The sequence below is a fragment of the Ranitomeya variabilis genome, chromosome 4, assembly GCF_051348905.1.
Source record: "Ranitomeya variabilis isolate aRanVar5 chromosome 4, aRanVar5.hap1, whole genome shotgun sequence".
In the NCBI taxonomy this organism is placed as follows: domain Eukaryota; kingdom Metazoa; phylum Chordata; class Amphibia; order Anura; family Dendrobatidae; genus Ranitomeya; species Ranitomeya variabilis.
Genome location: NC_135235.1, coordinates 746,585,534 through 746,606,242, shown reverse-complemented (window position 1 = coordinate 746,606,242; position 20,709 = coordinate 746,585,534). Strand labels below are relative to the sequence as shown.

General features: G+C 44.2%; 1 long non-coding RNA gene across 1 annotated transcript; it reads left to right on the top strand.

The window, feature by feature from the left end:
* The first annotated feature begins 712 nt into the window (after positions 1-712).
* On the top strand, positions 713-19,569 carry LOC143766723 (uncharacterized). Its single transcript, XR_013213629.1, has 2 exons — positions 713-892; positions 17,321-19,569. It is a non-coding gene; the product is annotated as an uncharacterized LOC143766723 (long non-coding RNA).
* The last annotated feature ends 1,140 nt before the right edge of the window (positions 19,570-20,709 follow it).

Genomic DNA, 20,709 nt, shown 5'->3' with positions numbered 1-20,709 from the left:
AATATAACTACTATAATACTGCTCCTATGTACAAGAATATAACTACTATAATACTGCCACCTATGTACAAGAGTATAACTACTATAATACTGCCCCTATATACAAGAATATAACTACAATAATACTGCCCCTATTTAACGTACTATAAGTACACAACCATTTCGCAGGTGTTATCACACACTGGTTTATGCTGGTGTACACGTTGCTCCATAGATTACACATTAGTAATCTTTCTCTGATCTTCGGGGCAGTGTTTTGACCTGCGGCTAGTCAGGGAAGTTGTAGTATGAGGTCTCTTACATGATCCATCAGGTTTTTCAGGGCAGACATAACTTATAAATGTCTCCGTGTGCAAAGGGTTAACAGCCTACGTTTCGATTGCGGTCAGGGGTGTGTACTATTTGACTAGCCATACCAGGAAAAGAAAAATCACAACTAAAAGCGCGGCCACCACTTTACACGTAGACTTTGCAGAGCTTGGCATCATGAATTTGCTTAAATTCACCGGCAGATGCACGGCCATACTTATTATTGCCGTCCTATTTGACTTAGTCGGGATCATTTTCCTCATTTTGGGACTTTCTGCCGGTTTTGACTTTTTTGATTTCTTCATTTACACGGGGGCGATCATCATCGCGCTGAGTCTCATCTTCTGGGTTCTGTGGTACACCTTCAACACGGAAATATCTCACAAGGAGCTGGAATTGACTTTCTGACCTGAAAGCTGAGAACGTTCAACAACCAAAAAAAAAACCCTTAGAGAGATTTTAGACTTTTTTTTTTCCTTGTAATTCAAAGCATTTTTTACTTCTCCTGTTATCCTCACTGGTGAAGCTGCACCCTCTGTAAGGCAAGAGGGGTCCGGACACGATGGACTGGCCGGAGGGTGAAGGTATCGTATCTGAACTCGGGGGCACGAAATATTCTCTCCTTCCACCTCGTAATTCCTCTATTCTGTGTCTGGGAGATGGTTTCTTACACTCTACACTGATTATCTTCCCGATACATCTTTACCTTTGGCCTCTTTCACACTTCTGTTTTTCACAATCAGTCACAATCCGTTTTTTGTTGGATCCGTAGCGTTTTCCAAGCGGTCTGTAGCATCGCTTGGAAAACCGATTGACAGGTTGTAGTGTTTGACAAGTGTGACCAACTTTTTACTATTGATGCTGCCTATGCAGCATCAATAGTAAAAAGATATAATGTTAAAAAAAAAAAAAAAAATCTTGATATTCTCACCTCCCGGTGTCCCCAGCAGCCTTCCCAATGCTCGCGATGCTCCCGTTCCCAGTAATGCCTAGCGGCAATGACCCCAGATGATGTAGCTTCACGCGAGACCGCTACATCATCTGGGGTCATTGCCGAGATCCATTACTGGGAACGGAAGCATCGCGAGCATCAGGAAGGCTGAGGGGGATGCCGGAAGGTAAGAATATTAAGATTTTTTTTTTTATTATTATTTTTAACATTATATCTTTTTACTATCGATGCTGCATAGGCAGCTTCAATAGTAAAAAAAGAGAGAGAGCAAGCGAGAATTTCCCTGACAGGAAATTCTTCAGTGCATGCTCAGTTTCAAAAGATGGCATCCGTCGCTGGATTCCTGCTTTTGTCAGCGTCGCTGCACGATTTTCTGACGTGCACAAAAAACGTTCCCCAGTGCGTTGTTCCCGCCCAACGGACAGCGATTTTACGACGGATCCAGTGCACAATGGATGAAAGGCCATCCGTCACAATCCGTCGCTAATACAAGTCTATGGGAAAAAAAACGAATCCAGCAGAAACATTTGCTGGATCCGTTTTTTCCACAAAACGATGCATTGTGATGGAAAAAGAAAGACGGAGGTATAAAAGAGACCTCGGCTCATCAGTGACTTTTGATCATAAAAAGATTGTGATAACCCCTCCGTCACCACCATCGACCCTCCGAGAGGGTGAAAGACGACTGCTGGTGCAGTCACTGTGTACATACATTACTGATCCTGAGTTACATCCTGTATTATACTCCAGAGCTGCACTCACTATTCTGCTGGTGCAGCCACTGTGTACATACATTACATTACTGATCCTGAGTTACCTCCTCACTATTCTGCACCAGCAGAATAGTGAGTGCAGCTCTAGAGAATATTACAGGTTGTAACTCAGGATCAGTAATGTAATGTATGTACACAGTGACTGCACAAGCAGAATAGTGAGTGCAGCTCTGGGGTATAATACAGGATGTAACTCAGGATCAGTAATGTAATGTATGTACACAGTTACTGCACCAGCAGAATAGTGAGTGCAGCTCTGGGGTATAATACAGGACGTAACTCAGGATCAGTAATGTAATGTATGTACACAGTGACTGCACCAGCAGAATAGTGAGTGCAGCTCTGGGGTATAATACAGGAGGTAACTCAGGATCAGTAATGTAATGTATGTACACAGTGATACCACCAGCAGAATAGTGAGTGCAGCTCGGGGGTATAATACAGGATGTAACTCAGGATCAGTAATGTAATGTATGTACACAGTGACTGCACCAGCAGAATAGTGAGTGTAGCTCTGGGGTATAATACATGAAGTAACTCAGGATCAGTAATGTAATGTATGTACACAGTGACTGCACCAGCAGAATAGTGAGTGCAGCTCTGGGGTATAATACAGGATGTAACTCAGGATCAGTAATGTAAAGTATGTACACAGTGACTGCACCAGCAGAATAGTGAGTGCAGCTCTGGGGTATAATACAGGATGTAACTCAGGATCAGTAATGTAATGTATGTACACAGTGACTGCCCCAGCAGAATAGTGAGTGCAGCTCTGGGGTATAATACAGGATGTAACTCAGGATCAGTAATGTAATGTATGTACACAGTGACTGCACCAGCAGAATAGTGAGTGCAGCTCTGGGGTATAATACAGGATGTAACTCAGGATCAGTAATGTAAAGTATGTACACAGTGACTGCACCAGCAGAATAGTGAGTGCAGCTCTGGGGTATAATACAGGATGTAACTCAGGATCAGTAATGTAATGTATGTACACAGTGACTGCACCAGCAGAATAGTAAGTGTAGCTCTTGAGTTCATACCTGTATAAGTCATTTTATTGATTTCTGCAATAACCTAACAAGCCCCATCTTACAGACAGGTCAGGTGTGGAGCTATTATAGGAAAACCACATTGGTTTACAACCGGAGATGAACGTTTCCTTTTATGTCAAAAGAATGAACTTAAAAACAAATCTTATGTTCTTTGTTTTCATCTTGGTTGATGGAAATTTCATCAGAGCGCTGCCGCAAGTCCTTTAATGCAGCATTAACAGAATCTGATAGATGCTGGATTATCAAACCTTGTGTGTAATTGTGCAGCCATGGAAAAGTCAACAAGAAAACCTTCCGGATTCCTCCTCGGCTCCCTCCACTCCTCCTTCTGTTCTATGGTGTATATTATGGTGTCGTGCTGGACTATCAGGAAATACCAGATTACGGCAGGTGAACAATGGTGCCATCCAAAGTGCTGTCGAGAGTTGTCAGGTAGTTGTCAGACAGTTGTCAGGCAGTATGCTCAGCTGCGTCACAATTCAGATTCCTGTGTCCCTCTTTGCATTGAAGCTCTGTAAAGAGAGGTCCATGTTTATTCATTATTCCTTGATGTAGGTTTATCCGGTATCCATCGCGTTGAGAAGTCTCCGCGGATCTTCAAGTCTTCGAAGCAATTTTCATGACATCACATCCACCGTAATCACTTTGCCGAACATCAAATGTTTTTATTAAATCGTTCTGAACATTCCTGGAAAGATTATTAATGCGGCAAATCACAGCACAGGATGCACTGTACTGCGGGAGAACTTCCACCTGGACTCCTTCCACCACCCACACCCAAGCCAGGACTATGAAAAGAACACTGAGGACCTGCTTCAATGAGATTGTTTTCGGCAACTTCCCAATCCCGAGCCACCCCAAAACTCAAGATCAGCAAAGGTGACATCTCTTCGTTGCAGTACCAGTTTTCATCACGCTCATTTCGATCAATCTCTATAGATGCCAATGAAACAGCGCCCTCATCAACTTTTTGGATCTTTGGAGCACCGTAAAGTGCGAAATGACACAAAATCCAGAACTCACAACGTAATTGTATCTTATACAAAACTTCTATAACATATCTACACCACCTAAAATAGGATGTGCTACCATCCCTGTAAATCTCCGGCCATATCATCGGTTGACACATTGTGAACCGTGGGTTATTACTCAGACTCCAGTTCTCTTACCCGTCTTGAACTAGATGGTTGGAAGACTCATGTTTACCAGAAATAGTCTTAGTTTAGGGTTATCCAGACCATCAGCACTCTCAAATTATTACTGCAGAGCTATGACTACTCGATAGTGCACACTGGCCAGTCTGATATTGACCATCCCAAGGACAAACCATGTGTTACTCATTATTCCCAGCTCCTACGGCAAGTCTGGTATCTGCCACGGCTCTGACCAACAGCTGCATCCAGTTGCCCAACAACCAGGCATCCCAGCTGCTCCTGCGGGGTCTTCTGTCATGGTACTGCTGCCCCCGCTATTCCACTGCCTCTGCTTTCTCAACGAAACATTGGATCTGGTGGCTTATTTAAAGGAGACTCGCCGGCATCGATATTGCCTTTTTTATCTTTCCTGACTCTGGTCTCTGATCTTGGCCATGCTTTCTGACTATTCAACGGTCTTGTCCTCAAGATTCGACACCCAGTACTTGTAGTATTACTCCTACTCCTGACTATTCTTAACAACACTCCTGCCTTATCCTCTTCTTATCCCACCTGGTACTTAGTACCAGGTACGTAGCGCTTTGACTGGTTCTTGACACCTGGATATTCCTGACTGTGGTCTTTGTACTTGTTGCTACTTGTGGTCTTGACCCGCTACATGTCCCTGACATCACTGCTGCCTCATCTTTTCGCCTGTTGAATCTTGACTTTCCTGGTGGCAACTGTTGGCCCCATTGCTGGCCACACCTGACTCCAATGGAGCCCTCCGTTGCCAATTAATGACTTTTATGAGGGTTGTGACCCGGAAGTCCAAACCTGAAAATTATTTACCAGTTTAGCCAACATCAAACAGATCATGTGTTAGAGTCCACATCTCCCTTACGTGTTCATAATACCATAGAGATACCTCCAGGACAGCAAGAACAGAAGAATTGTTCCAACATGTTAAGGTGATAGAGTCATGACTTTTGGCTTGAAACTTCACCATGAACCTAAGGCCTAAAGTTGACCATACGCTTTTCGAAACATAATCCTGTCTGTGATGCTGTTACATACCGGTCCCAGGTATCCCAGGCTCCGTTTTCTTCTCCTGGGACCGCTGCCTTCTGCTGTGCTCCATATCTGATTTTGTAGGTTGTCCAAAGTGGATCAATGAGATTATCTCATTAGACCTATTTAAGGCCCATTTATACACACACCAGTGTCTTGAGATTGAGACTCTGGTCCTATATTTGGTGCACTCCATCATCCGTATTTTGGGGTTTTTATTTACTTCCTTCCATGCTGGGTTCCACTTCACCTGTCCTGCTGCTCCTGAGATTCCTGAACATGCCTAGTCCTATATACCCATGTGTTTTCCTGCTTGCTGCATCAACGCTTGGAGTCCGTGTGCCCACCTAGACCTGAGACTTAGAGGATCCACCTCACCTGGTGACAGTGGTGAGCCTAACATGTGCCAACCAGATCATTCTGAAGTACAAGATGAAGAGCAATGGGCAAGTTGGATTTTCACTGATCTGATACTTTGACGGAGAAGTATTGATTGTGTAGGGCATCCACCTGGGATCACTTCAAAACAAGGGTCATATAACATGAGGACGAAGATGATGGGTAAAAAAAAATACTCTGATGTAAACATCGGAGATGAGTAAGTCCTTCAGTATAGTCACAATTCATTATTCACAATACATTGAAAATAAGTCAAGTTCCTCAAATTCACATTTTTGTCATTTTTTTCTTCTTTTTAGTAAGGCCAGTAAATTCCTTTCTGGTAAACCATAGCTCGTTAAATCCATAACCCAATGTGATGTTCTTCGAACACATAGCTGAAGCCTGACCACGGGACTTCAGTTTGTTTTTCACCTTGAGTCAGCCGATGGGCATTCGAACTCTGACATAACCAAGTTTAGTCTGAACATGCCGGATGTCATAGCTCACGAACAAATCACATGCTCCTGCTTAAATAGACCGGATGACTGGCTGACTTGTTATTATTTTCATCTATCACAAACTCTTCGGTTCCTGAAAGCCAAGGAGGACCATGGATTTCTCCACAATCGCCGGTCGATGTGCCTTCCTTCTGTACTTAGCCATCTTGGTTGATATCATCGGAATCATTCTCCTTCTCGTAGGAATTTTTGCCAACTTCAGTTATTGGGACTTCTTAATCTATACCGGGGCGGCCGCCCTCGGCCTCAGTGTCGTTTTGTGGATATTTTGGTACACGTTCAATGTGGAAGTTTCGTTAGACGAGTTGGAATTGGATTTCTGATCCATTCCCTTCTATTTTCTGGCAGGTGGGGATTGGCTGGCTAAGCCCCGTGTTGTGTCAGAGTCTTAGTAGAAAGCGTACATGACTTTTTTGTATTTATATTATTTATTTATCTATATCCACATATTTTTTACATTTCGAGACATATCTGAACAGCACTGGTTTTCGCAAATCTTACATGAAAGTCTACAATGGATGTGGAAAGATACCGGAAAATGAAGGTATTTTACATGTTTCAAGCTATTTTTTTAATTTCTAAACATAAATGTACCTTTGTCTTTTTTCCTCACTATCGGTCACACTGTGTATCCAGTTTCACGGTGTTGAATGGCTGGTCTTATTCTTATCTGCTAAAACTACACTTCCTAGTAGCACCCTGCTTCTCCCCAGTGCTTCATGCCCCTTTCTTTGCTCTCCTCTGTGCACCAGATACAGACAGATTGCAAAATCCTCAATTTTTATTGATGTGGATGAAGTGACCATTGATAATTTTGAATGTTCACTGTAACTCACTATTTGACCAATATTCATTACCATTTACAAACTCCACATTTCATTGATGGAGCATGAGATCTTCGGAGCACGATCCCACTTTTCCTTGAATGCATAGCAGGGCTGGGCATAGAATAGCTGAGCTGTATTACAATATGGCTGTCAGGGCAATGAGGATGCTGCTAAGGGGATGTTTTATTAGACAGGGTCATAGGTGTATCTGTTTTTCATTAACTACACAGGGTCATTAGGTGAATCTCAGCAAGCTTGTCGACTGGAGTATGCATCTAGTGGCAATGGAGGGTAAAGAGAGCCCTAGAACGGCATCATTAGGGGTGTGATAGCTGCGAAGTAGGTCACAAATTAATAATTCTGTATATTAAAAAAAACCAGAGATCACATAATGAGGTTGGGAGTAACCCTTTAAGTCCAGGATTAGGAAAATATTTTGCTCCTAGGTTCTGGACGAAATCTAATGACTGCCTATCCTGCCGACGATGCCAAAGGTTTTGACTAGGCACGGATCAGTTTCCTAAAATTACCCTTTTGTCCTCTTTTGAGCCCCTGAATTGCCAATATTCAAGAAGGCAGAAGCAATTGTTAACCACTTCTGCCTTCTCAACCATTATACCCACAGTGCCAAATGAGAAGTCAGGAAGTGGCGAAGACAATTACTTGACTAGTTGTGGACGTCACATGACGGAATGTTCATACTGTTTTCATTGTTAGAGTAGTGTGCGTGTAGACCACAGGATGCAAATAAAACAATACACAGATTCCATTGGTGTGAATGGGAGCTAAGCATCAGTACCTGAAAACGTCCCTGACACTGTGTAGGACCTGCCAGTGATTTCATATTGATAACCTATCGATAGGACCGGCATCCAATCTGGTCCTCTGCGGCAGACACTTTTCACATCTCAGTCAATATTTTTTTGTGTTGGACAACCCCTTTCAGAAAAAACATATTCTTTCCCTATAGGCCGCATTTAAAGGACTGCAAATCAAAAGGACCGAATAACGTCCTGACCAACATGACACCATTATTATTATTTATTGTTATAGCGCCATTTACTTTATGGCGCTTTACATGTGAGGAGGGGTATACATAATAAAAACAAGTACAATAATCTTAAACAATACAAGTCATAAGTGGTACAGGAGGAGAGAGGACCCTGCCCGCAAAGGCTCACAATCCATTACATCTCCTCAAGAACGTGGAGGTCCGGTTGAGCGTAAATGGTCATTTTAGGCCATCGGATGACTACTTTCTCCAGTTTCTTTGAGGACATAAAAGATCTATACTACAAACCAGCTGTGAATATTGACAGAACTGATAGCAGCAAACATGGACGAAGACCCAAATGGAAAGCTCTATATAGTTTGCAAATGAGCTCACAAATAGCCTAAAAATAGAGGAAGACAATGATGTATGGTTAACATTCCCATACTGGTCTTCTCACGTCAGCCTCCATGAGGTATTTGAATACAGCATAGATCATAGATAGTGTGATGTCCCATAATGCTTTGCTGTGGGGGCGTGTCCAAGAGGACCATCCCTAAAGCAGCTCCGCAGGAAAGGGCGGCAGCTCTGCACTGTTGGGGTTTTCCTGAGAAATAATTGGTGCAGTGGTTTATACAAATTGGGGTGTCCATAAATTGGTGGCCCAGTCTCTCAGAATGATATTGGAGGGTTTTCATTTTAAGGTCACCCCTTCCCCTGCTAAACTCTGTGGATTGGCTGGTGGGGAGGGGGGCTCACAATCTTCTGGCGCTGTGGGAAGTGGTTAATTAGTAGTTGTCTGATTGGTAACTGCAGCTAACCACCGGACTGGGATCCAAATAGTTAACACATTCATCAATTAACAGTCCAGAAGGTCGACCAGTGGATCAATATTTGAACAGTCGACTTTGTTCAAGTTGCTCATAATTTCCATTGTTGCAGATGTTAACAGTGAAACGTGAGGCATCAATAAAAAATATCCGGGACATTACTGAGACACAAGGGCAGGTGCTGCATGCACAAAGGGAGCTAAAAAGAAAAACACATCTGAATTTGATCAGCACTGCCTGGGAAAGCTACAGTGATGCCACTGTCCATATATGATCGGTGATGTCACTGTCCATATATGATCAGTGATGTGACTGTCCATATAGGGTCGGTGATGACACTGTCCATATAGGGTGGGTGATGTCACTCTCCATATATGATCGGTGATGTCACTGTCCATATATGATCGGTGATGTCACTGTCCATATATGATCAGTGATGTGACTGTCCATATAGGGTGGGTGATGCCACTGTCCATATATGATCGGTGATGCCACTGTCCATATAGGGTGGGTGATGCCACTGTCCATATAGGGTGGGTGATGCCACTGTCCATATATGGTCGGTGATGTCACTGTGCATATGATCGGTGATGTCACTGTCCATATATGATCGGTGATGTCACTGTCCATATATGATCGGTGATGTCACTGTCCATATATGATCGGTGATGTCACTGTCCATATAGGGTCGGTGATGTCACTGTCCATATATGATCGGTGATGTCACTGTCCATATATGATCGGTGATGTCACTGTCCATATATGATCGGTGATGTCACTGTCCATATATGATCGGTGATGTCACTGTCCATATATGATCGGTGATGTCACTGTCCATATAGGGTCGGTGACGTCACTGTCCATATATGATCGGTGATGTCACTGTCCATATATGATCGGTGATGTCACTGTCCATATACAGTAGGGTCGGTGATGTCACTGTCCATATATGATCGGTGATGTCACTGTCCATATATGATCAGTGATGTGACTGTCCATATATGATCGGTGATGTCACTGTCCATATATGATCGGTGATGTCACTGTCCATATATGATCGGTGATGTCACTGTCCATATAGGGTCGGTGATGTCACTGTCCATATATGATCGGTGATGTCACTGTCCATATATGATCGGTGATGTCACTGTCCATATATGATCGGTGATGTCACTGTCCATATAGGGTCGGTGACGTCACTGTCCATATATGATCGGTGATGTCACTGTCCATATATGATCGGTGATGTCACTGTCCATATACAGTAGGGTCGGTGATGTCACTGTCCATATATGATCGGTGATGTCACTGTCCATATATGATCGGTGATATCACTGTCCATATATGATCGGTGATGTCACTGTCCATATATGATCGGTGATATCACTGTCCATATATGATCGGTGATGTCACTGTCCATATATGATCGGTGATGTCACTGTTCATATATGATCGGTGATGTCACTGTCCATATACAGTAGGGTCGGTGATGTCACTGTCCATATATGATCGGTGATATCACTGTCCATATATGATCGGTGATGTCACTGTCCATATATGATCGGTGATGTCACTGTCCATATATGGTCGGTGATGTCACTATCCATATAGGGTCAGTGATGTCACTGTCCATATAGGGTCAGTGATGTCACTGTCCATATATGGCCTGTGATTCCACTGTCCATATATATAATGTGATGTCACTGTCCATATATATGATCAGTGATGTCACTGTTCATATATATGATCGGTGATGTCACTCTCCATATATGGTCGGTGATGTCACTGTCCATATATGATCGGTGATGACTGACCATATATGATCGGTGATGTCACAGTCCATATATGATCGCTGATGCCACTATCCATATATGGTCGGTGATGTCACTGTCCATATATGGTCGTGATATCACTGTGCATATATGATCGGTGATGTCACAGTCCATATATGGTCGTGATGTCACTGTCCATATATGGTCGGTGATGTCACTGTCCATATATGGTCGATGATGTCACTGTCCATATATATATGATCGGTGATGTCACTGTCCATATATGGTCTGTGATGTCACTGTAGATTCCCCAGTGGTGAGATATGAAGCATCCAGGACCTCAAGGAGCTTTGAAGGTCTTGTCAAAAGTGTTGAAAGGAGACAGTTTTGTCTTATGTGTAATGACTGTGGGCTGGAGCTGGCAGAGGGGTGAACATCTCACTTCCGGCAGTCATTGTGGGACACTCAAGACATCAGGGAGACTCTTGATGCGTATGTTTAATGGAGTGTTGTGATGTTTGACAGCCAGCAATTGGACAAACGCATAGTTTTTTTTTACAGGCTCCATACCTTTCTTTCGTTCCTTATACAATTGTAAAAATAGGTTGGGCCCTTTTCGGCATTCAATCTAGAACAAGGTGTGAACACTGAGTAGCGCAAAAACGCAGTTAGTTTTTCCTAGATTATTGGACAGTCCTGATGCTGATCAGCAAAGCAATCAGTGCGCAGAGACTGAACAAGCATAGAGAGCTAAGGGAGGCTGAGCGGGCAGCCAGTGGTGAAGTTGACTTGGGTACCACAGTCTACAAAAGTTGACCTAACCCCTTTCTCACGCCCCAAGCACTGTGAAGTGATCGGTACCTGCAAGCGCCCATTCATTGCCCACCTGGAGCAGCTTATGTGGAGCACAACAGGTGAATTTAGTTTGTCATTGGGTTAGGGCTAGTGTTAGACTTACAGCTGGGGTTAGATTTATGGTTAGGTATTGAGTTAAGGCTAGGGTTAGACTTAGGGCTAGATTTATGTCTAGGGACAGAGTTATGGCTAGATTTATGGCTAGGAATTGAGTTAGGGCTATGGTTAGGTTTATGGCTAGGAAATGAGTTAGGGCTAGGGTTAGATTTACAGCTAAGGACTGAGTTAGGGCTAGGGTTAGATTTACAGCTAGGGACTGAGTTAGGGTGAGGGTTAGATTTACAGCTAGAGATTGAGTTAAGGTTATGGTTAGACTTAGGGCAAGATTTATGTCTAGGGATAGAGTAAGGGCTAGGGCTAGATTCATGGCTAGGAATAGAGTTAGGGCTAGGGTTAGATTTATGTCTAGGGACAGAGTTAGGGCTAGGGTTAGATTTATGTCTAGGGATAGAGTTAGGGCTAGATTTACGGCTAGAAATTTAGCTAGGGCTAGGGTTAGATTTATGGCTAGGGATAGAGTTAGGGCTAGGAATTGAGTTAGGGCTAGGGTTAGATTTATGGCTAGGGATTGAGTTAGGGCTAAGGTTAGATTTATGGTTAGGGTTAGACTTAGAACTAGATTTATAGCTAGGGTTAGACATAGAACTAAATGTATGTCTAGGGTAGAGTTAAGGCTAGGGATAGATTTATGGCTAGGCATTGAGTTAGGGCTAAGGTTTGATTTATGGCTAGGGTTAGACTTAGAACTATATTTATAGCTAGGGTTAGATTAGGGCTAGGGATTGAGATAAGGCAATGGTTATACTTAGATTTAAAAACAACTAAGGGCGCTGCACAAAAAATGTTACTGGTCCTACTGCAGCAAATAATCGGACATAACTACCCAAATTGTCCAACATTAAGCGTAAAAAACACAATCAACAGTGTATATATATTTGCGCTGAAGGTACCATTAATATATCAAAGAGCTTAGTAAAAAACTTCATAAAAAACTTCATAGAAAGCTTCATAAAAAAGTGCTCTATACCCTCCCTCCTGTACACAATTGTGTACAGGAGGGAGGGTATAGAGCACTTTTTTATGAAGCTTTCTATGAACTTTTTTATGAAGTTTTTTACTAAGAGCTCTTTGATATATTAATGGTACCTTCAGCGCAAATATATATACACTGTTAATGGTTATACTTAGGGCTAGATTTAAGTCTAGGGTTAGAGTTAGGGCTAGGGTTAGATTTATGGCTAGGGATTTAGTTAGGGCTATGGTTAGATTTATGGCTAGGGTTAGACTTAAAACTAGATTTATGTCTAGGGTAGAGTTAGGGTTAGATGTATGGATAGAGACTGAGTTAAAGGGAATCTGTCACCCCAAAATTTGCCTATAAGCTAAGGCCACTGGCATCAGGGGCTTATCTACAGCATTCTATAATGCTGTAGATAAGCCCCCCCGATGTAACCTGAAAGAGAAGAAAAACAAGTTAGATTATACTCACCCAGGGGCAGTCCCGCTGCGGTCCAGTCCGATGGGCGTCATGGTCCAGGTCCAGTGCCTCCCATCTTCCTTTCTTCCTACCGCGGCTCCTGCGCAGGCGTAATTTATCTTCCCTGTTGAGGGCAGAGCAAAGTACTGCAGTGCGCAGGTGCCGGGTAAGGTCAGAGAGGAGCCGCGGCAAGAAGCAAAGAAGAGGACGTCATCGTATGAAGGTGGGAGGCTCTGGACCCGGACGGCGACGCCCATCAGACCGGACCGCAGCGGAACCCCCCCTGGGTGAGTATAATCTAACTTGTTTTTCTTCTCTTTCAGGATACATCGGGGGCTTATCTACAACATTACAGAATGTAATCAGCATGCTGTATATAATCCCCTGATGCCGGTGGCCTTAGCTTATAGGCGAATTTTGGGGTGACAGATTCACTTTAAGGCTAGGGATAGATTATATATTAGACTTATAGCCAGTGGGCAAGATTTAATGGTTAGGTATTGGATCAGAGCTAAGGTAATAAAATTACTACATTAAAAAAAAAAATAGAATTAAAAAAATTAAAAAGTAACAATGTACACATTTTTTAAATAAAATATTAGCAAAAAGCTTAAAACAAAACTAGGAAGTCAAAGTGCAAACTATAATTACATCAGAATTTTCCTCACATTATAAAACGTGCTTGAGGGAAAAGGGATTAAATAAGGAGCCCCGTGAGCACTAATGGTTTGCAGGTTAGGGGGTGTACATACTTTCCTTGCCCCGGGCTCTACAGTACTTTGTGAGCAGCACTTCTAGCACAGAGCAGTAATGCTCCTGACTTCATCATGTCCTGTACAAATCCAGATAGCCATTACGTAACGCTGAGTGTATGAATAATGCAGATTACACTGTCCCGCTAGTATTTGTCTTCTAATCGTACACGTGTCTGCAAACATATGTAGTGCCCCAGCGCTCGCTCCCGGCAGGCACAGAAACATCCCAGCGCAGGGTGAGGATCTGTCCACTTACTGCTTGATGTGCAGCTATGACATCTGTATTCCTTGGACAAATACATTCACTCGCACATCATCTTATTTAAAGGGATTGTCCAGGATATCAATTTTTAATGTATAAAATAGCTAAACTAGCTGGAGCGCTAGTTCTCTAGTCAACCTCCCAATTTCTATTACCTGCAGCAACTACCTACTCAAGTGACCTCTGCAGTCAATCAATGGCCTCAACGTTATGCATTGTGAGGACAGAGGGCTTTGGAGAGGTCAAAGGTCTGAACAGAACAGGGTTCTAGAGAGAAGAAGGGGGTCTGGAGAGGACAGAGGAGTCTTGAGAAGACAAAGTAGTCTGGAGAGGACAGAAGGATCTGGAGAGAACAGAGGGATCTGTAGAGTACAGGAAACTGTAAAAGGACAAGAGGGTCTGAAGAGGACAGAAGTCTTGAGAAGATAGAGTGGTCTGGCAACACAAGGGACTGGAGAGGGCAGGGGAGCCTGGAGAGGATAGATCGGTCTGAAGAGGATAGAGGAGTCTGGAGACCATAGAGAAGTCTTGAGAGGATAGAGGAGTCTGGAGAGGACAGAGGGGTCTGGAGAGAACAGAAGAGTCTGGAGAGGACAGAGGGATCTGTAGAGTACAGGAATCTGGAAAGGACAAGAGGGTCTGGAGAGGACAGAAGTCTTGAGAAGATAGAGTGGTCTAACAACACAAGGGACTGGAGAGGGCAGGGGAGTTTGGAGAGGTTTGAAGAGGATAGAGGAGTCTGGAGAGGATAGAGAAGCCTTGAGAGGATAGAGGAGTCTGGAGAGGTCAGAGGGTTCTGGAGAGAACAGAAGAGTCTGGAGAAGACAGAAGGATCTAGAGAGAACAAAGGCGTCTAGAGAGGACAGGAATCTGGAAAGTACAGAAAAGTCTGAAGAGGACAGAAGTTTTGAAAAGATGAGCTGTCTGGAGACTGAGGGGTTTGGAGAGTGCAGAAGAGTCTGGAGAGGATAGTGGGGTCTGGAGAGGGCAAAAAAGTCTTTAGAGGACAGAGGGGTCTTGAGACAATAGAGGTGTTTGGTGAGGGCAGAAGAGTATGGAGAGGATAGAGAAGACTGCACAGGACAGAAAAGTCTGGAGAGGATAGAAGGATCTGGAGATGATATATGGACCTGGAGAAGACAGAGGAGTCTGCAGATGACAGAAGAATATGGAGAGGATAGAGAAGTCTGGTAACGACAGAGGAGTCTGGAGAGGATAGTAGGGTATGAGGGAGGACAGAAGAATATGGGGAGGATAGAGGGGTATGAAGATGATAGAGGAGAGTGTGGAGAGGATGGAGAAGTCTGGAGAGGACAGAAGAGTATGGCAAGGATAGAGAAGTCTGGAGAGGACAGAGGGGTCTGGAGAGGACAGAGGAGTCTAGAGATGACAGAGGAGTCTGTAGAGGATAGAGGGGTCTGGAGAGGACAGAGGGGTCTGGAGAGGATAGAGGGGTCTAGAGATGACAGAGGAGTCTGGAGAGGACAGAAGAGTCTGGGGACGGCAGAGGGGTCTGGAGAGGATAGAGGAATCTGGAGAAAATAGAGGTGTCCAGAGATGACAGATGAGTCTGGAGAAGACAGAAGAGTTTGGGAAGGAAAGAGGGGTCTGGAGAGGATAGAGAGGTCTGGAGAGGATAGAGGTCTGGAGAGGATAGAGGAGTCTGGAGAAAACAGAGGTGTCTGGTGATGACAGATGAGTCTGGAGAAGACAGAAGAGTTTGGGAAGGACAGAGGGGTCTAGAGATGATAGAAGAGTCTGGAGAAGACAGGGGTGTCCGGAGATGACAGAGGAGTCTGGAAAGGACAGAAGAGTCTGGGGACGGCAGAGGGGTCTGGAGAGGATAGAGGAGTCTGGAAAAGACATAAGAGTCTGGGGGGACAGAGGGGTCTGGAGACAAAAGAAGAGTCTAGAAAAGACAGAGTCTAGCACTGGCTGTTAGGGTTGGCGGAACGCACCGAATATATTTATTAGATGGGATAGGTGCGTTCGCAACCTGGGATCCACCGTGCAGGAAAGAACCTGCTGCTAAGTAAGGCGGTGAAGCAAATTAGAATAAACGAACTCTGTTACTTCACAGAGCCCGTAGTAAAGAGAACGCTGTGCCCTGTTTAGCTCACAGGGGACACAGCTACTGTGTAGAGCCGAGAGTGGTCATGCAGTCCAACCAACACGCAGCTCCTCTCCGGTGGAGCCTGAATTCTATCGGCTATTAGCCAGCCCTGAATTCACACATAAACTCCTCGCCGGAGGTGCCAGCATTCTAGGGGCTTATTTCAGCAGGGTCCCTGACTGCATACACAAAACTCCTTGCCGGAGGTGCCAGCATTCTAGGGACTTATTTCAGCCGGGTCCCTGACCACACTGGCGCTGAGCTCCTACATATTTGACACTAGCGCATGGCCGTGCGGTCATGAGAACCTTATATAGCTGCAGCACCTACAGGACCTTCCAAGAAGGACCAATGGAAGACTGCCACAGAACTTGATCAGGGACAGGAACTTCCTGGAGGATCAATGGAAGTTGCTGCAGTACCTGAGCATGTGACCCTTGATCTCCACTGAGAGATCTTACCCTGGGCATGCTCAGTGTGTGCAAAGCAGGACTTAGTCCCAGAAAAGCCTGCTCGCCGCAGATCAGTGCAGGGTACAATAGCAGAGCCTGGGGAGACAGCAGTAACCCTTTGCACAATATCAGACTCAGTGAGACACTGGGACCAACATCTCTGCTGAGCAGGCTCCACTGTGGCCAATGCAGAATGGGAGACCGCAGCAGACACGGATTGAGATTCCTCCTGTGCAGCAGTGGGAACTCGGCTCCTAACACTGGCTTACTCAAATCTTCCTATTGAAAACAAATAAATGTACTTAGAAGGTTAAGGAGAAATAGCTGTTTGGCCAACAATTTAATTAAGGTGTTTGGGAGCTTTCCTGTACGAGGTGCGGGACAGATGGAGAAATGAAAACGTCGCATAGCCCTTTAAAGTAGCCAGATCAGCAGTGATGTGGGGATCTGACCCCCACTGATCTGGAATTCATAGGATCAGCCACCAATATTGTGATCCCACAAAACCTGTCTGATGTATGCTAACAGTCACTGGAGCTCAGCTTTTCCTAAACAGGGCTCCAAATCCTCTACATAGAGTATAATGATAAAATCTTTCCGGCCTGCAGCCTCCACTAGGGGGAGCTCACTATATACTGGGTTATTATGGAGGGTGATATCTTGTATAACTAATGTTATTATTACTAATTGCTATTTTTACTGCGGCTCTGATACTATTTTATATTCTCTCTCCAGGATTCGGCATATAAAGCACTTTACTATAACAAAGAGTCACTTACATTTTACAAAAGACCAGAGATGTGATCTAAGGACTACTATTGGAACTTCTGAGGACCACTGCTGGGATTTCTGAGGACCACTGCTGGGTCTTCAGAAGACCACTGCTGTGACTTCTAAAGACTACTTCTGAATATCTGAGGACTACAGCTGGGACTTCTGATGACCAATGCTGAAACTTCTAAAGACTACTAGTGGGAATTCTGAAGACTACCACTGGGACTTCTGAGGACTACTGCTTGGTCTTCTGAAAACTTATGCTGGTTCTACTGTAGAAAACCACTGGGACATGTGAGGAATAACACTGTGACTTCTGAGGACTACTGCTGGTACTTCTGAGTACTACTGCTAGTACTTCTGATGACCACTGCTGGGACTTTTGAGGATCACTGCTGGGACTTCTGAGGACCACTGCTGGTGCTTCTGAGTACTACTGATAGTACTTCTGAGTACTACTGGGATGTCTAAGGACTACTATTGGGACTTTTGAGGACTATTTTTTGCACTAACTCTTGTAAAAACTAGAAGATTTTGATTCTTGACACCATCCTAGGGTCGGTCAAGGCTTCTGTTGCAGTTTCCTCTTTATCTCTTGAAGCCTTCAAGTCAAGACTCCTGGAAGTTAAGAGCGGAGGACTGAATCTGGTCCTGACTGGGACATTAATTATTGAGACTTTTGTTCTATATTTCAACGTGGCTGATTCTTTGCCTCGAATAAAGGATGCTCAGGAGAAAAACAAATACACCTCACAATCCACTTATTTACCTCATCGTATCACATGTACAACAACATCTGCAAACTTTCCATGCGAAGTGTCAGTCAGGGGTTTAGAAGAAGGGACGTGCACTATCACGACGCCTAAAAGAAGCTGATCTCCAGGGGAGCGTCTAAAAATTATCACTGAAAATGATTCCTACCCTGCTGACTCTTTACCACCAGGAAGTGTTCTGGAGGAGTCAGGGGACCAATGAATGTGACACCTCCTGCCTTTCCAGAATGGTTGAGGGGGTCTCACAAGAAGATAAATATTTTAAAACCCTTGATGGGCACTTGGTGTGATTGTACTGGAATCCATTGATATAGGAGACTGTCCTATTTGTGGTCTGAGCTCTGCCTGTGGTCCAATCTTTCAATACTTTGACAAAAAGGATGAATGGACTCATGGTAGTTTTTCCCTTCTTGGCCATGGGACTATTAGATGAGGATTTATGTCTTTTTATCTATAGGCTTTAAAGATGAAGTTACTGTTAAATGGGTAAAATTGCAAAGTGCTTGTAAAAAGGTTCTCAAGGTTTTTCATCCTATAGTTTACTGCTCGTTGCCTAAGTTACTGGCCACCTCTGTAGTCTATAAGAGGTGGACAGTTTTCTTGGAAGACAAGCATTACAAACTGTTGGCTATAGAGAATGTAAAGACTTCCCTGAAGCTTGCATCATGGGAGAGGACACAACTTGGACCAACGGCAAATGGCGCAAATCCAAAATGTCAATGATCAGGAGCACACTGTTTCCCGAGAAGCAGAAGAGCGGTGTGCTCCTGAAGAAACAAGATACAACAACTCTTTTACCTTGTAGACTGGTTTCCATCTCAAGAGTAGGGATTATTTGCAAAAGACCCTCCAGCTTCGAAAGATTTCTGATGTATCACCAGGGCTGTGGAGTCAGTAAGCCAAACCTACGACTCCTCAGTTTCCATAACACCGACTCTGACTCCACCAAAATGGGCTCCGACTCCACAGGCCTATATTACAGGGATGTGATAAAAAGATAGCTTTGAAGAGAGTAGGGGTTGAAAAAGAGTCAAGCATCTCTTCTGACTCCTCCATAGACTTGGCTGAGCAGCAGTTTTTCCATCGGGGTAGCGGAGTAAGCAGATGCAAGATGGTGTCTGCTTAGCTCTTGGGATGAAAATAAAGCACTGGGTGATTTGACCAACTTTTATTTAACGTGTATAAAAGCGTTTAGAGTGAGCAACCATTTCTGAGAATGAAGGATATGTTTATTAAAGCTGGAGTGAGCAGATGTTTTTCAATTCCTCAACATTTTTTTTTTTAAATCTCTGCTTTGTATCAAGCTCTGAATATGAGCCTGAATGTTTACTACTGCATGACATCAAGCAGATGATGTTCAAATGAGCAGACATTACAGTCAGGCCTGTGTTTGGACTGATCTTATTACAATGATGCAATAAATTTCTGTTACTCGTTCATCAATGACTAAGAACAATCATTATGGGTTCCCCATCTTCCAACCTTTGTAGTTTTTGCATCTCCCTCACCCTTCAATCTTCATACTTTGGTTTTCTATATGTGATCATTACCAACAAGTCTTCATTTCTAGGTATGGGCCAATCTTTTCCTCTTGGACCAGGAGACTAGAGCAAGACATGGCTTTTAGACAACTATCATCAACAAACAGCAATAAAGCATAAGACCTAACGGACCGTCCTGCGAGCGTCCTTTGGTGGCATTCTTGCCAAATTTTCAGAATAAAGGATGCCATCATGGGGCAGCAACCTGCAACTCTGGGAAACTGTTCCACCAGAGCTGCCAGCCATTAATCCTGGTGCTGAACTCTGCTGGACCACTGTCTGGAGACACTGTGTATGGGTCACTCTCTGAGGGCACTATGTATAGGTCATTCTCTAGGGGCACTATGTATAGGTCACTTTCTGGGCACACTGTGTATGGTGTCACTCGACGCACTGTGTATAGGTCACTCTCTGAGGGCACTGTGTATAGGTCACTCTCTGGGGACAGTGAGACGCTATGGCGTTACTCTCTGGGGGCACAATGTATGTGTGGGTCACTCTCTGAGGGCACTGTGTATAGGTCACTTTCTAGGGGCGCTGTGTATAGGTCACTCTCTGGAGGAATTGTGCATGGGTCACTCTTCAGAGGTACCATGTATGGGTCATTCTCTGGGGGCGCTGTGTATGGGTCACTTTTTGGAGGCACTGTGTATGGGTCACTCTCTTGGGACACTGTGTATGGGTCACTCTCTGGAATCACTGTGCATGGGTCACTCTTTCGAGGCACCATGTATGGGTCACTCTCTGAAGGCACTGTGTATAGGTCACTCTCAGGGGGCGTTGTGCATAAGCCACTCTCTGGGGGCACTGTGCATGATTCACTCTTTGGAGGCACCATGTATGGGCACTCTCTGAAGGCACTGTGTATAGGTCACTCTCTGGGGGCTCTGTGCATGAGTCACTTTCTAGGGGCACAACATATGGGCACTCTCTGAAGGCACTGTGTATAGGTCACTCTCTGGGGGCACTGTGCATGAGTCACTCTCTGGAGGCACTGTGCATGAGTCACCCTTTGGAGGCACCATGTATGGGCACT